Here is a 13330-nt window from a genome sequence, read left to right on the forward strand (position 1 = left end):
ACTGGGAGTAGAGAAGATCTAATTGGGGCATCATCCACACAACCTGACTCTATTAATGGGATGGTGGCCCCCGAAGTTATTCCCCAAGATCCTTGTGCCCCCCAGACACCTGCGACGAGGCCCACGGACAGGGATACTCTTGCGTCCAGCGACGTTCCAGCTGTGACGGACCTAGTATTTAAGGTTTTCAGCTGGAACGTCTCAGGGATTGCAAGAAAGCTGGCCTTACCAGACTTTACTGCCTGGGTTGATGAGCATTCTCTGTGCGTCTTCCAAGAGACATGGAGCCTGGTGCCGGTCCATAGGGTGGGATTTTCTTCCTATTCTGTCCCTGCGCGAGTCTCGGAAACAGGGAGAGGGCGACCCTCGGGCGGCCTCCTCATTTGGGTAGCAGCCTCTCTAGACTGTAGAATAGAGGAGCTTCATACAGGTTGCCCGGATATCCAAAATATCACCTTAATAGATCAAAGGGGAAGACTGGTTCTAAATGTTTATAACGTCTATGCCCGTGGGACTAAGGGCGGGAGAAAGTCTCCTGTAATATCTTTCCTTGAGACCCTCCTAAAGAATACCCCACACAAGATGCGTACATTGGTTGCGGGAGACATGAACTGTACGTTCGAGCCCTTGGGCTCGGACGTTGCCCTTGACCAAGACGAGGAGGATACCAGGCTGGGGATCCCCGTATTGGAAATTCCATCCATCAGGAGGTGGTCAGAAGTGGCGCTACAGTTATATTCCCTGAGCCTTGAATTTAATCTAAGGGCAGCCAATGGGAGGACAAGCTCGGATAGGGGGGGTGCTCACACGTACAATAGACCAGGACACACCTCTAGGATAGATTACTTGCTAATAGACGTACATCTATGGAACCATGTAACGGACATGCTGGTGGTCCCTACGACCGAAAGTGACCACAATTCACTCTCCTTAAGCATGGACTATTGGTGGCGTCCTGTAAGGAAGGATAATACCAATCCTGTAGTTGCACCCCCCGATGAATCTGAAGTCTCACTCTGTGGTAGACGAATAAAATGGGCCAAATTGGTCCTCTCAGAGGTAAGGGTTGGGGAAATGTTATCCCTATTAAATCATGCAGTGGCAACCCTGGGGTCCCCCCTAGAAGGGGTGGGTAGAGTGAGTGGGCTCTTTGTCTCCTTAGTAGAGGCCTTGACAAATGTGTTTACCTTACACCCTAGTAAGCCGGGCAATAAAAGATCCAAAAAATTAGATGATGGTTGGTATACCCAAACATGTAGGAAACACAAGGCAGACCTAGTTGAGGCAGTAAAGCACAAACCCCGCAGTGACATACAGGAAGCAAGGAAGGCCTACAGTAAATCCCTTAAAACTGCTAGGAGGGAGTGGGAAGATAAATTCTGGGAAGACCTGCTCCAAGCTAGTAAAAGTAGGGACTCAAGGGCTTTTTGGAATCTTATAGGTACGCGGAATAAACCCGATGCAGCCATGAGACCCTGTAACATCTCGCCCCATAATTGGGTAAAACATTTTGGGTCATTATACCTCCCTGCAGACGGGGAACCGGATGTTAGGATGAATCTTACACTAGCAATTGAACCCCACGTCTATGACCTTTTTACCCCTTTAGAGATTGAAAAAGTAATAGGGTGGGTAGCACCCCGTAAGGCAGCTGGTCCAGATGGCCTCCCGGGGGACCTCATGAGGGCATACCCAGTGGAGTGGGGAAGGGTCATTGCTGCTCTCCTTAATGACATCATGATGGGAGGGCCAGTGCCAGAATCCTGGAAAGTGGCGGTGGTGGTCCCGATTTATAAAAAAGGGTGTAGAGAAACCCCGGGGAACTACCGCCCTATAAGCCTGATAGACTCCACCCAAAAGATAGCTGGTAAAGCTATACTTGGAAGGATTCTTCAGTGGGTGGAGGAGAATAAAATCCTATCGGACTTTCAGGCAGGTTTTCGGGCAGGTATGGGGACAATAGAGCAGGTGTTTAGGATGGCACTTTTGGGGTGGAAGGTGGTGGAGCTAGGCAAGGGCAGTCTTTATCTGGCCTTTATAGACCTGAAGACTGCCTTTGACCTAGTCCCCCGGGAGGAGCTATGGAGGGCCCTTCATGAGCTGGGATTACCCCCCTACATCTTGTCCCTCCTCATTAGTCTCCATGCCCACACCTTTGCCCAGGTCCGCTGGGGGAAAAACGGAGCGCTCACGGAGAAAATACCGGTGTCCAGGGGCGTCAGACAGGGATGCGTCCTGGCGCCCACCCTATTTTCACTATATGTGAATGGGGTGGTAGAACATCTCCAACAGGAACCAGCCGACGCCCCCTGTCTCGGTGGAGTACGGATCCCCACTCTGCTTTTTGCGGACGACACTCTTTTGATCTCGAAGACTCCCCAAGGCCTCCAGAAATTGCTAACACGTTTCCAGGAGTTTTGTGCTGCAAAAGGTTTATTAATAAACGTGGACAAAACTAAATATTTAGTCCTAAACCCACCAAGAAAATTGGGTCGTCCACCTATGCTTAACTCTGTTGCCCTAGAGAAAGTATCCGAATTCGATTAACTGGGAATTCGAATAACGGATAGAATGTCTTGGGCAAACCACATCGACAAAATGGTCCTTAACCATAAGAGAGTGGGAGGAGCTCTCTTGAGGGAGTTCCGGGCTTCACCTAGGAAATCACTCTCCCCAGTAATCGATATCTACAAGGCCAAGGTAGTGACATCAGCCTTGTATGGGGCAGAACTGTGGGGCCATTGCCGATTGGATGCCCTGGTGACAGCGGAGAGCAAGGTACTAAAATCCATCATTGCTGTCCCCCTGAGCACACCAACTGTACCAGTGTTGTTGGACACAGGCTGTAAAAACATCAAAGATCAAGCCCAACTTCGCCCTCTCCTTTTATGGACACGGATTTGGAGGAGTGAAGAGTTAAAATCCTACGCTGATGGCTTGGGGGAAATAATGAGCTTGGGGGCTTGGACAAAAATAAGATGGTTGAGAGACACTAAAAGGCTATTGGAAAAAATTGGACTGGGGGACTGCTGGTCATCACGTTCAGCCCCCCCAAAAGATGTTGTTAAGGCCCTTTTTTGGAAATGGGCGGCGGAGCGTCTAACTACAAACTCGAACCATTGCAAGTCCACGGCCGCCTTTTTATTAGTTAGACATTGTGGCTTTTGAGCCCTACTTGGACCTTATTACCCTCCCTTTTGACCGAGCCCTATATTTTAAATTTAGAGTTGGTTCCCTCCCGCTTGGTGCTGTGGTTTCAAATTGGAAATCAGCGTCTCATACGTCCCCTAATTGTGCTTGTTGTCCGAGTAGGTTGGAATCCATCGCACATGTCCTGTTTGAATGCCCGGATTATGCAAAGTCCAGGAGTTTTTGGCTGAAACCCCTTTGCCGAAACATGGGTACACGTAGCTACTTAGTAGCTTTACGCATCCTAACAACGGACACATCCCCCCCAATAGTATGTGGAACAGCAAAATTTTTAAAACAGTTTTGGCTTATTCGCTGTAAGAGATTGTCAGTAGCGGTTTAATTCTTCTTTTAGCTAAATTATTATGGGCACTCTATGTCCTTTTATCTTTTTTAATGAGTTTCTTACTGATTTCTTAAAGTGATGCTTTTAGTACATTGTAATTGGTTGTTTTGTAAGTGTGCTTATAAGATATCTCTGCATATCGAATAAAAGCTTATGACTGACTGACATAACAAGGTGGTTCTTAAAACAAATCCAAAATTCCTTTCCAAAGTAATCTCTGCTTTCCAGCTTAACCAATCTGTGGAATTACCAGTGTTTTTCCAAAACCTTGATTCCGTAGCAGAAAGAGCTCTTCACACACTTGATGTCAAAAGGGCTTAACTTTATTACATTGACAGGACTAAACCTTTTAGAAAGACAAACCAACTGTTTGTCTCTTTCTCTCCACCTCATAAAGGATATCCCATCTCAAAAGCTGGAATTGCCAGGTAGATAGTCAAATGCATTCAAATATGCTACCAGAAGCCAAACGCACATTAACAGTTCCTCCTAGAGCGCATTTAACACTCAAACTAGGGGCTTCCATGGCATTCTTGGGGAACCTTCCCCTAGAAGACATTTGTAAAGCAGCGACATGGTCTACTACACGCACCTTCACCAAACACTATTGTGTAGACTTGCAGGCGAAGCAACAGGCTTCTGTAGGACAGGCTGTTCTTAAGACACTTTTCCAAACCACTGCAGCAGAGACAGGTGGCCACCGCTAGGGGAGACACTGCTGTACAGTCTATGCAACAGTATGAATTCTGCAGCTCATATGCCTAGAACGGAAAATGCTACTTACCAGTATGCATCTGTTCTTGGCATGTAGAGCTGCAGAGATTCAGAAGCCCACCCGCCACCCCGGAACCTGTATCTGTTCTTGTTCTTACTGAGATACATTCACATGGACATCTTTTCTGTTTCTTACAAACTCCATCATGGCGAAAAACAATCTGAGGATGGAGTCGATCCCCATGCGCACTATCGTCCAAGAGAGGAGTCACCTATATCGTGACTACAAAAGACTTCTTCCAAGACAACAAGGTGCAAGCATCTGAACGCAACACCAGATGGCGATCTATGCAACAGTATGAATCTCTGCAGCTCTACATGCCAAGAACAGAAGCATACTGGTAAGTAGCATTTTCCTTCTAAGATGGGGGTAGTGTTTTTTCCCTATTGTAACACTTAAGGTGCTTTTGTAATTCCCTCTCCCCCCAAATTGATCTTTTCAAATTCTTTATTGGTTGCTTCTAGATTTTCAAGAGCAGTCCTAATGTTTTTTTTTTATTTATTTTTTTATAAACCTTTATTTGCAAGAGACCAATAGAAACAAAGACGTGCCTACAACCCTCTGGGCCGGCCGGTGCAGCATCTCAAAACAACGTTAAGGTACACAGCTCATCAGCCGACAACCAGGGGTCCGGCAGCCATGGTGCATGACATCAATCAATCACAAAACGACAGGATATAAAGAGGTTTCATTTTTTAAAACAACTAAACAAACGAAGAAGAAAAAGACAAGGCTATGCCCGAGTTGTTACGTCCGTTTCATAAGATGCGGGGCGAGTCAGACCTAGAACAATAGGGAAAGACAGGAGAATCTTCAGAGGATAAAAGGAAAAGGGAGGGGGGGAGGGGGGACCCAGCGCCAGTGGTCTAACAAAAATACAGCACGGGAAAGAGCCGAAACACACAGCTAAGGGGAACAAGGAGTATCAGGGGGACCAGTGAAAGGGGGGTCGCAGACCTCCCCACGGAACGAGTTCCATTGGCCCCATATCCTACCCCATTTTTTGGGCCTGCCACGGGAGACATACACAATCTTTTCCTTGAACATGCACCAGTCCATACTATCTTCCCACCCGGAGACTGATGGAGCCCTCCGAGATCCCCACAATTGTGCAATGTCCCTCTTTGCAACCATGTTCCTCAGCGTCACCCATTGAGTCTGAGCAACATTACAATCAGTCGGCTCCCATACATTCAAAAGACAACGCCGGGCTTCAGGCAGCAACTGAACATGCGTAACTTCACTCATCACCGCATACACTCCATTCCAAAAAGATACAACCTCCGGACACTCCCATATAATATGGAGGAAGGTAGCAAGCACACCACAGCCCCGCCGACACAATCCATCCTCTGAAAAACCCATATGCATCAGTCTGGGACCCGTGACATAGACCCGGTGTAGAATTTTCAGCTGAACGAGTCGCAGACGCGCCGGAATCGCAACCTCCCTAGGAGAGGATATCGCGGCCTGCCAATCCTCATCATCCAGCTCCAGTCCGTCATCAGTCCAGGAAGTACGCAGATGAAGAAGCAAATCCGACCGAGTATTAATAAGTTTCTTATATATAAGAGAGATAGTGCTGTCCGGCACATGTCCGTCCAGCACCCTGTCTTCCAGGGGGGAGCTCTCCGGGATGGCAGACCCAGCCGGAAAAACCGACCCAATGGCATGACGAACCTGAAGGTACCGGAAAAACTCCGAATCAGTCAAACCATATTCCTGTTGCAATTCAGCAAAGGACTTAACCCTGTCCTTAACCCAGAGGTCATCCAACTTACTGATCCCGATGAGGTCCCATCTATCAAACCCTTTGGAGGTCCACAACTCACCCAGCCTCTCCGCGGCAAATAGAGGGGTCGCTCTGGTCAGCCTATCTGTCCATCCGGTAGCCGCGGTCGCGCTGCCCCATACCCGCAGCGCCACTCCAGTGGGTCCCGTCAAGTTCTTCCTAGCACCCCGAGAATAGAACGCCCTGTAATAGTTTACCCCGGGCAAGAGCCACCGGTCCATTTCGTAAGCAGGATTGGGAACTGGACCATACATAGCATGATTCACAGCACTCAGTTGAGATGCCCAATAATACCGTCGTATATCAGGTAACGCAATGCCCCCATCGTACCAGGGTAACGTGAGCTTAGCCAACGCAATACGAGGTCGGCCAGCCCATACCAGCTTCCTTTGGAGGCCCTCAATTTCGCGGAAATAGCTAGCCGGCACTAGATCAAGTGTATTTTGCACAGCATATAAGAACCGGGGAAGAGACATTATTTTAAACAGGGCCGCCCGTCCCAGGGGGGATAAGGGCCGATTACACCAAGCCGCGACGTCCGACCGAAGTCTGGCGAGTGGAGGCAACAGATTCCGATCATAGCGCAACACAGGGTCAAGTGAAATATAAATACCCAAATACTTAAAACCCTCGGTACGGACCGGGATCGGGCACACTCGGGGCAAAGAGAGAGGGTCACCGGTAAGCGGGAAAATACAGGATTTGGACCAATTGATAACCAACCCGGAGTTACGTCCAAAGGAACGCAGGACATCAAAGAGGACTCCCAATGACTTACGGGGGGACGTCAAATACAACAAAATGTCGTCGGCATATAATGAAACACGGGCTTCAAAATCAGGGGACCACCGAATACCCTTCAAGGAGGGTTCCCACTGGAGCCAGGCGGCCAGCGGCTCGAGCGCGAGGGCGAACAGCGGTGACAGAGGACATCCCTGCCTCGTGCCTCGCCCAAGAGTGAAGGGCCTTGAAGCTCTACCATTTACCACCACCTGCGCCAACGGTTGCTCATACAGGAGTTTAACCCATGCAATAAATTTCGGGCCAAAACCAAACTTGGCGAGAGTAGCCCACAAATATGGCCACTCAACCGTATCAAAAGCCATCGAAGCATCAAGAGAAACCAAGATGGCCGGCTCACCAAGAGATCCCGCCCTCGCTATGACGCCATGCAGTCGACGAAGATTGAGTGCAGTATTACGCTGGGGGATAAAACCGGACTGATCAGGGTGGACCAGTCCGCTAATCACCGTGGCTAGTCGGTTTGCCAGTAGTTTCGCCAATATCTTGGGTTCCGCGTTCAAAAGCGAAATCGGGCGATACGAGGAACAGCACTCACGGGGTTTGCCGTCTTTATGAATGACCACAATAGAGGCCAGCCTCTGGTCTCTAGGAAGACAGCCGAGGTCACGCGACGCCGCAAACATACGCAGCAGATACGGCGCCATTTTATCCGGGCATAGCTTGTACAGCTCGACCGGTATGCCGTTGGGGCCCGAAGCCTTTCCTGAACGAAGAGAGCGAATAGCGAGCGCGACCTCATCGATGGAAAAATCAGCCTCCATTACAACCCCGTCTGATTCCGAGAGACTGGGCAGCTCAAGATCACGAAGTAGCAAGCGCGAGTCCTCCTCCGGCAAGCCCGAAACCGGCGCATACACAACCCGAAAGTGCTGGGCAAACACCTCAACTATCTCAACCGGGTCCACGACTCGCACTCCATCAACTCTCTCAACCACAGGCACCACACGATTCAGTCTCTCGCTTATCCAGCCATGCGATCAACTTCCCCGCTTTGTCACCCACGTCGTACAGACGCCCCTGTTGCATACGATGCAGTGCCTCAGCCGAGGTAGTAACCAAGGCTCTGTAATCAGATTGCTTAAGAGCCAAAACATGCAGCGTCTCAGGCGTAACCTCAGCTTCCAACCGCTCCTCCAACACAGTAATCTCAGACTCCAATCTCACCACCTCTTCTTGTGTGTGCCGCTTCTTGTCAGCAATTAGGGATAAAGTCTGACCACGGATAACAGTTTTATAGGCCTCCCATAAGGAGACTGGGGAAGACACCGATCCCTCATTTTCAGCAAAATAAAAATTCATGCATTTGACCACCTCTGCTCTGATCTTAGGGTCCTGAAAACGCCATGGATTTATCGGGGCAATTCGGCCCCCATTCCCCAAACAGATATCCAAGTGGAGCCATATCGGGGAGTGGTCTGAGATCCCTCTAGCCAAGTGTTTAATTTCACGCACAGAGAGCAACTGCACCACCGGCACGAGGAAATAGTCAATTCTCGAGAGACTGCCATGAGCCCCCGAGTGGAAAGTGTACTGAAGCCGGCCAGGGTGCAGCTGCCTCCAGCAGTCGGCCAAACCAAAGGCATCCAAGAATTTCCCCAACCATAACTGCGAGGCAGGGAGGAGCCTGGGGGGGCTACGATCACTCTCTCCATTCGCCACAGAGTTAAAGTCCCCACCCAACACCAGTAAACCATCGGGCAAACCAAGGACAACCTCACCCAAGTCGGTGAATGTGGTAGATTGCAGCCCAGGCGGGACATAAATAGACAGTATGGAAATCAATTTCCCCTCCCATCTCCCCGTAATGCCAGCATAGCGGCCCCTGTCATCCAGCACTGTGCTATCTATCTCCAGGGGAAGGGAATTCCTGACCAGGATACCAACCCCTCTTGATCCCGAAGTAAAGCCGGAATGTGCCACCAAACGATAGCCTCTTCTGTCCAATGCATGACATGTATTGCCCACCAAATGGGTCTCCTGAAGCAAGACCACATCTGGGGTGTGTCTCTTCAAATATTGTAGCACAATCCCACGTTTTATCCTGTCCCCAAGACCGTTAACATTCCAGCTCAACACCCTGAGTCCCCTACCCCCCATCCCGGAAGAAGACCGACCGCCCCTCCCATCCCGAAACAGACACATGAAAGCAATTGTAAAGCAAAGCACAGCCTCGAAACCAACAAAGAGAAAAGAACCCCACCACCACCCCCAAGGAACCCATCAAATTCAAGCCCCCCTCCCTGCACCCCTGCGGTAGACCTAATAGCCACCCCAACTTGCAGTGTGCCTGTCGCCCCATTGAACTAACCTACAGAAAGAGAGAAAAAGTCCCCAGAGGAGGAAGATCCCCGAACCCCCCCACCCCCAGGCATTCACACAATGCTTGAAACAAAGTCTCTAAGCCACTGCAGCGGATGATGGCTCGCCGATGTAGACTCACTGCTCCTGGCCCTCCACGCCTCCCTCAGCGCCTCTCGAGTCCTCCGGGCCCTCATGATGCGTCGACAAAGTGTCTAACCAGTCACTAACCACCTCAGGGCGGTCAAAGAAGAATGCACGATCAGCATGTTCGATTCTCAGGCGGGCCGGGAAGAGCATAGCATATTTCAGTCCCAGGTCCCTGAGTCGCCTTTTCACACCCGTAAAGCCCATCCTCTGTTTCTGAACTGCCTGAGTAAAGTCAGGGTAAAAACTAATTGAAACGTTCTCAAATTTAGTGGGCCCATTGGTGCGCGAAGCTTGCAGGATAGCGTCCCTATCACGAAAGTTGAAAAGTCTAGCAATTATGGGCCACGGAGCGGCTCCCGACTTTGGCTTGCCACCCGGAACACGGTGGGCGCGCTCCACAGCGAAGAATTTACTGAGGCCTTTCGGCACCAGATGCTTCAACACGAGGTCCTCCACCAGGATATCAACAGGCATATCGGCAGAATTCTCCGGGACACCCACAATGCGGACGTTATTGCGCCTGGCCCGGCCCTCGAAGTCTTCCAACCGATTGGCAAACAGGTCACAATTAGTTCTAAGATGGCGGACCGTGGTCTGAAGGTCCGAGACATCCGTGGTCAAACTAGCAGTCTTGAGATCGAGAGATTTGACACGCTCATTCGTTTTCCCAAGGTCCGCTCTGATGAGGGTGACATCAATCGCCACCGTATCAATCTTAGCCGCCAGTGTTTCATATTGCTGACCCATTGGGGATTGGACACTCGCAATAGCGCCCATAACGTCCTTCAACGTTGGCTCCTCGTCATCAGGATCACCATCCCCAGCTTCTTCCAGGGCACCACTCAATCCGCCCGGGGAGCCCCGTGGTCGAGTAAATCGATCAATGGTCTGAGATTGGGTGACCCCCCCCTCGGGACGAGCCTCTATTTCCGCGCCTCTCAACGACTGTTCTGCCCGTCATGTCGTGGAAGGAGCTCCAACGGGAAGTGTAGAATCAAGGCAAAGCGAACTTCGTCGTGGCAGGCTCTGAACTGCGAGTGGATAAGGGCGCAGCATAAGCAGCAGGCTGGCAGCGATAGCAGAATCGGAACTCTGATCTGGAAGTGAGCGTTCACAACAAAGAGAAGAAACGAAACCGAAAGTACACCAGGGGCAGCGGGCGTGGCTTATCCGCCGTTGTTGTTCGATTGCCACCTGGGTACCTCGGGGACTCAAGCCCCCGGCTGGCATACGATATAGGCCTCAAAGTTCAAAGCGCAGCAGGTCCAGTATCCGACGGCCAAATCGATTTCTGAAAAGAACGCTGGCATCAGCAGGGCTTCAATAAAGAGCACCCATCGTCAAAATCAGGATCTTGCACAGGATAGTCGCGGGAGGCAGAAGGGGTATCGGGAGCCCTTAGCTCACGCGTCCATCTTGGAATCGCGCGAAGCTCCTCCTCCAGCAGTCCTAATGTTAGTGATGGGTGAGTCTCCACGTTTTCTTTTCTGGGTCATCAATCTCATCTTTGAGCTGATACACGTTTGAGAGCTGTCTCTATACTAAGTACCACCTAGGCACTGGAGAATTTATTTGAGGTGAAGCTAAAGTTTGTCTTAAATTTCTAGTCTTCCAAGAAGATAATTGGAATGTTTTTAACCTGAAGGCCTGCAGGTGTAATGGTAAAATGTAGGCAGTCTGTGAGGAACTTTGTATGAAGCTCAATTCAGATTATTTTTAATTTCAAGCGTTCAAGATTTGATAAATCAGTGCCTTTTGAATTTGTATTCGCTGGACCCTTAATCCCTAAAAGAAATGGGACATTAGCAATTCTGGTGGTGCTAGTTGTTCGCATGGAATGTCCTGCCAGGCAATAGTCAAAAGTTAATGAGAATTGGGAGGATCTAAGGGGATATGTAGCCTAGTGTTCAGCACAAACTACAGTGATGGATTAAGACTCAATTGTTACTGGGCAGATTGTTTCTTGACCAAAACTCGCGAGTGACCATCAACTGAGACTCATTCCTTAAGTTCTGTGGGAATGGCCCACAAGAGCAACCTAGCGAGTGGTTCTCACATGAAGACTTCTTCACGTCAACTTGTTCCCTTTCATGCCACTTCGCTTAAAATGATAATATAGATTGCTGATAGGGGGACTTGTTGATGAACGGGCAATACAATACCCGTACATCGAATATAATTCACATTGAAGATATTCACTTATTTCTTTTCTTATCCATACTTCCAGTTTAAATCACTGTGAACTAGAGGAACTGGCTCTAAATGTTTGTTCTGTTGTCAAAGTACGGGCTAGACCGAACAACCCACTGGGTCCAAAATTAGCCTGTTACCCACTTAACCATATCTTCTTTCGATGAACGACATGATGAGTGCTGTCTCATGCATGTATTCACATCTGTATACAGCTAGCTAATAATATGCAATTGCAGCACCTCTCATCTGGACTTTAGACATGGTGTTGGGAATAACGTGAAAATATAAGGTGAATAGTTTTAATAAGATCTAGGCCTTTTGTTCGGTATTTTTGGTTCTTCTCTTTATTTGTTTTCACTCAGGTTAAGCAAAACAACCTCCTGTCAGGGTGTCTCTAAAAAGCAACGTTATTAGGGCAATCACTGTTAGAATGCTTTACATGTAGAAATCCCTCTGACTTTGGTAATTGGAGGGGCACTGGTAAGAAAGCATAATTAGGTGGAGCAAGTTGTTTCACCATAGTTATTAACATTGGAGTGTTTTGTCGGACTAAATATCCACACACACTTGGCATACATGCAAATCACAGCTGGATGAATTCCCACTAACCAAGCGCAGGCAACCATTAAATCTAATTTGTTTTAGAGCCTGAATGTTTGTGTGCGCAAACAGTTTCACAGAGAATGCTTTCCAGCATTAAAGAAATACCTCTTAACAAAGAAACAATAGTATTTTAGCCTGTCATTTTCCCTTAAAGCATGGGGCATCTTTCTCTTTGAATGGGAACAGACATAGCAGGTCTCTCAACATTATAAATAAACTTAGCCCATGCATGGCATGCTTGTGCCGAAATCCTACACCCAGTAGTTCTGCCTGCCTCATCAATTGTGTTTTGCAAAGCCAGGATCAAATACATACACTAATTCAGAGAAATGTGGCTCGCAGGAATTAGAAAAATGTAATTAACATTGTGACCAATTGTGCTTACAGTACACCGCTGCTCCTTGCCAAACATGGATAATTTTCAAAACATAAAAACAAGAGGAGTGGAGTAGATGGCTTGAAAGTGGTCATTCAACACAGTCTATATAAAGGCAACACATGGCTGTCTTGAGCATATCAATGGTGATACTTTGGAAAAGCCAGAGATACAAGCTTGAGCTTCATCTGCTGAAACCCATTTCCTTCCCTTATTAGTGAAGATCCTTGGAAGGTATCACACCCCAACATATTAATTCAGTTGCTTCCTAAAATGGACCTTTTAATTATTTTCCCTAAGGCCTACATAAGTAAAGTCTACCCAAAGATCAAAACATTGTGCCCTGCTGAGGCAAAACATTTGAAAATAATCCCATTATCGGGAAATTGGATTTAAGAAAATAGCAAAACAGATGGTTTGTTTCATCCAAAAATTAGAAAAACAGTAATTAGAAAACGAAGAAAGCAACTGAATAGTCATGTCAGCTTCTCCTAAATTGGATTGAGAGAACTGTTTTCCAGATTGCCATTTAAGTTTAATTTGAATCCACCTTATGAAAACACCCACTGAGGGGTCAAAACAAAAATCTGATTTTCGTCCTAGATTTTCTTGTCAGGTCTTACTGACTGTAAGGCTCAGGCACCAAAGGGGCGAATGAGCCTAATTGTGCCCTACCAAAAGCGTGGTTTGCCATGAAACACTTTTTGGAGACGCAATATCTTGAAACTAGTAGTCCAAGAAAATTTGGGTAAAAGAGGGCCCTTTTCTTGAGAGTTAATAAAGTCACGTGGACATTCCAGAATT

The 13330-nt window shown here is 48.2% G+C and overlaps 1 protein-coding gene across 1 annotated transcript in view; it reads left to right on the top strand.

Annotated features, from left to right (window-relative positions):
- Positions 1 to 13330, top strand: part of NAA15 (N-alpha-acetyltransferase 15, NatA auxiliary subunit) — a 689053-nt gene that overhangs the window by 394564 nt on the left and 281159 nt on the right. The window lies entirely within an intron of this gene.

The sequence above is a fragment of the Lissotriton helveticus genome, chromosome 2_1 (genome assembly GCF_964261635.1).
Source record: "Lissotriton helveticus chromosome 2_1, aLisHel1.1, whole genome shotgun sequence".
Classification (NCBI taxonomy): domain Eukaryota; kingdom Metazoa; phylum Chordata; class Amphibia; order Caudata; family Salamandridae; genus Lissotriton; species Lissotriton helveticus.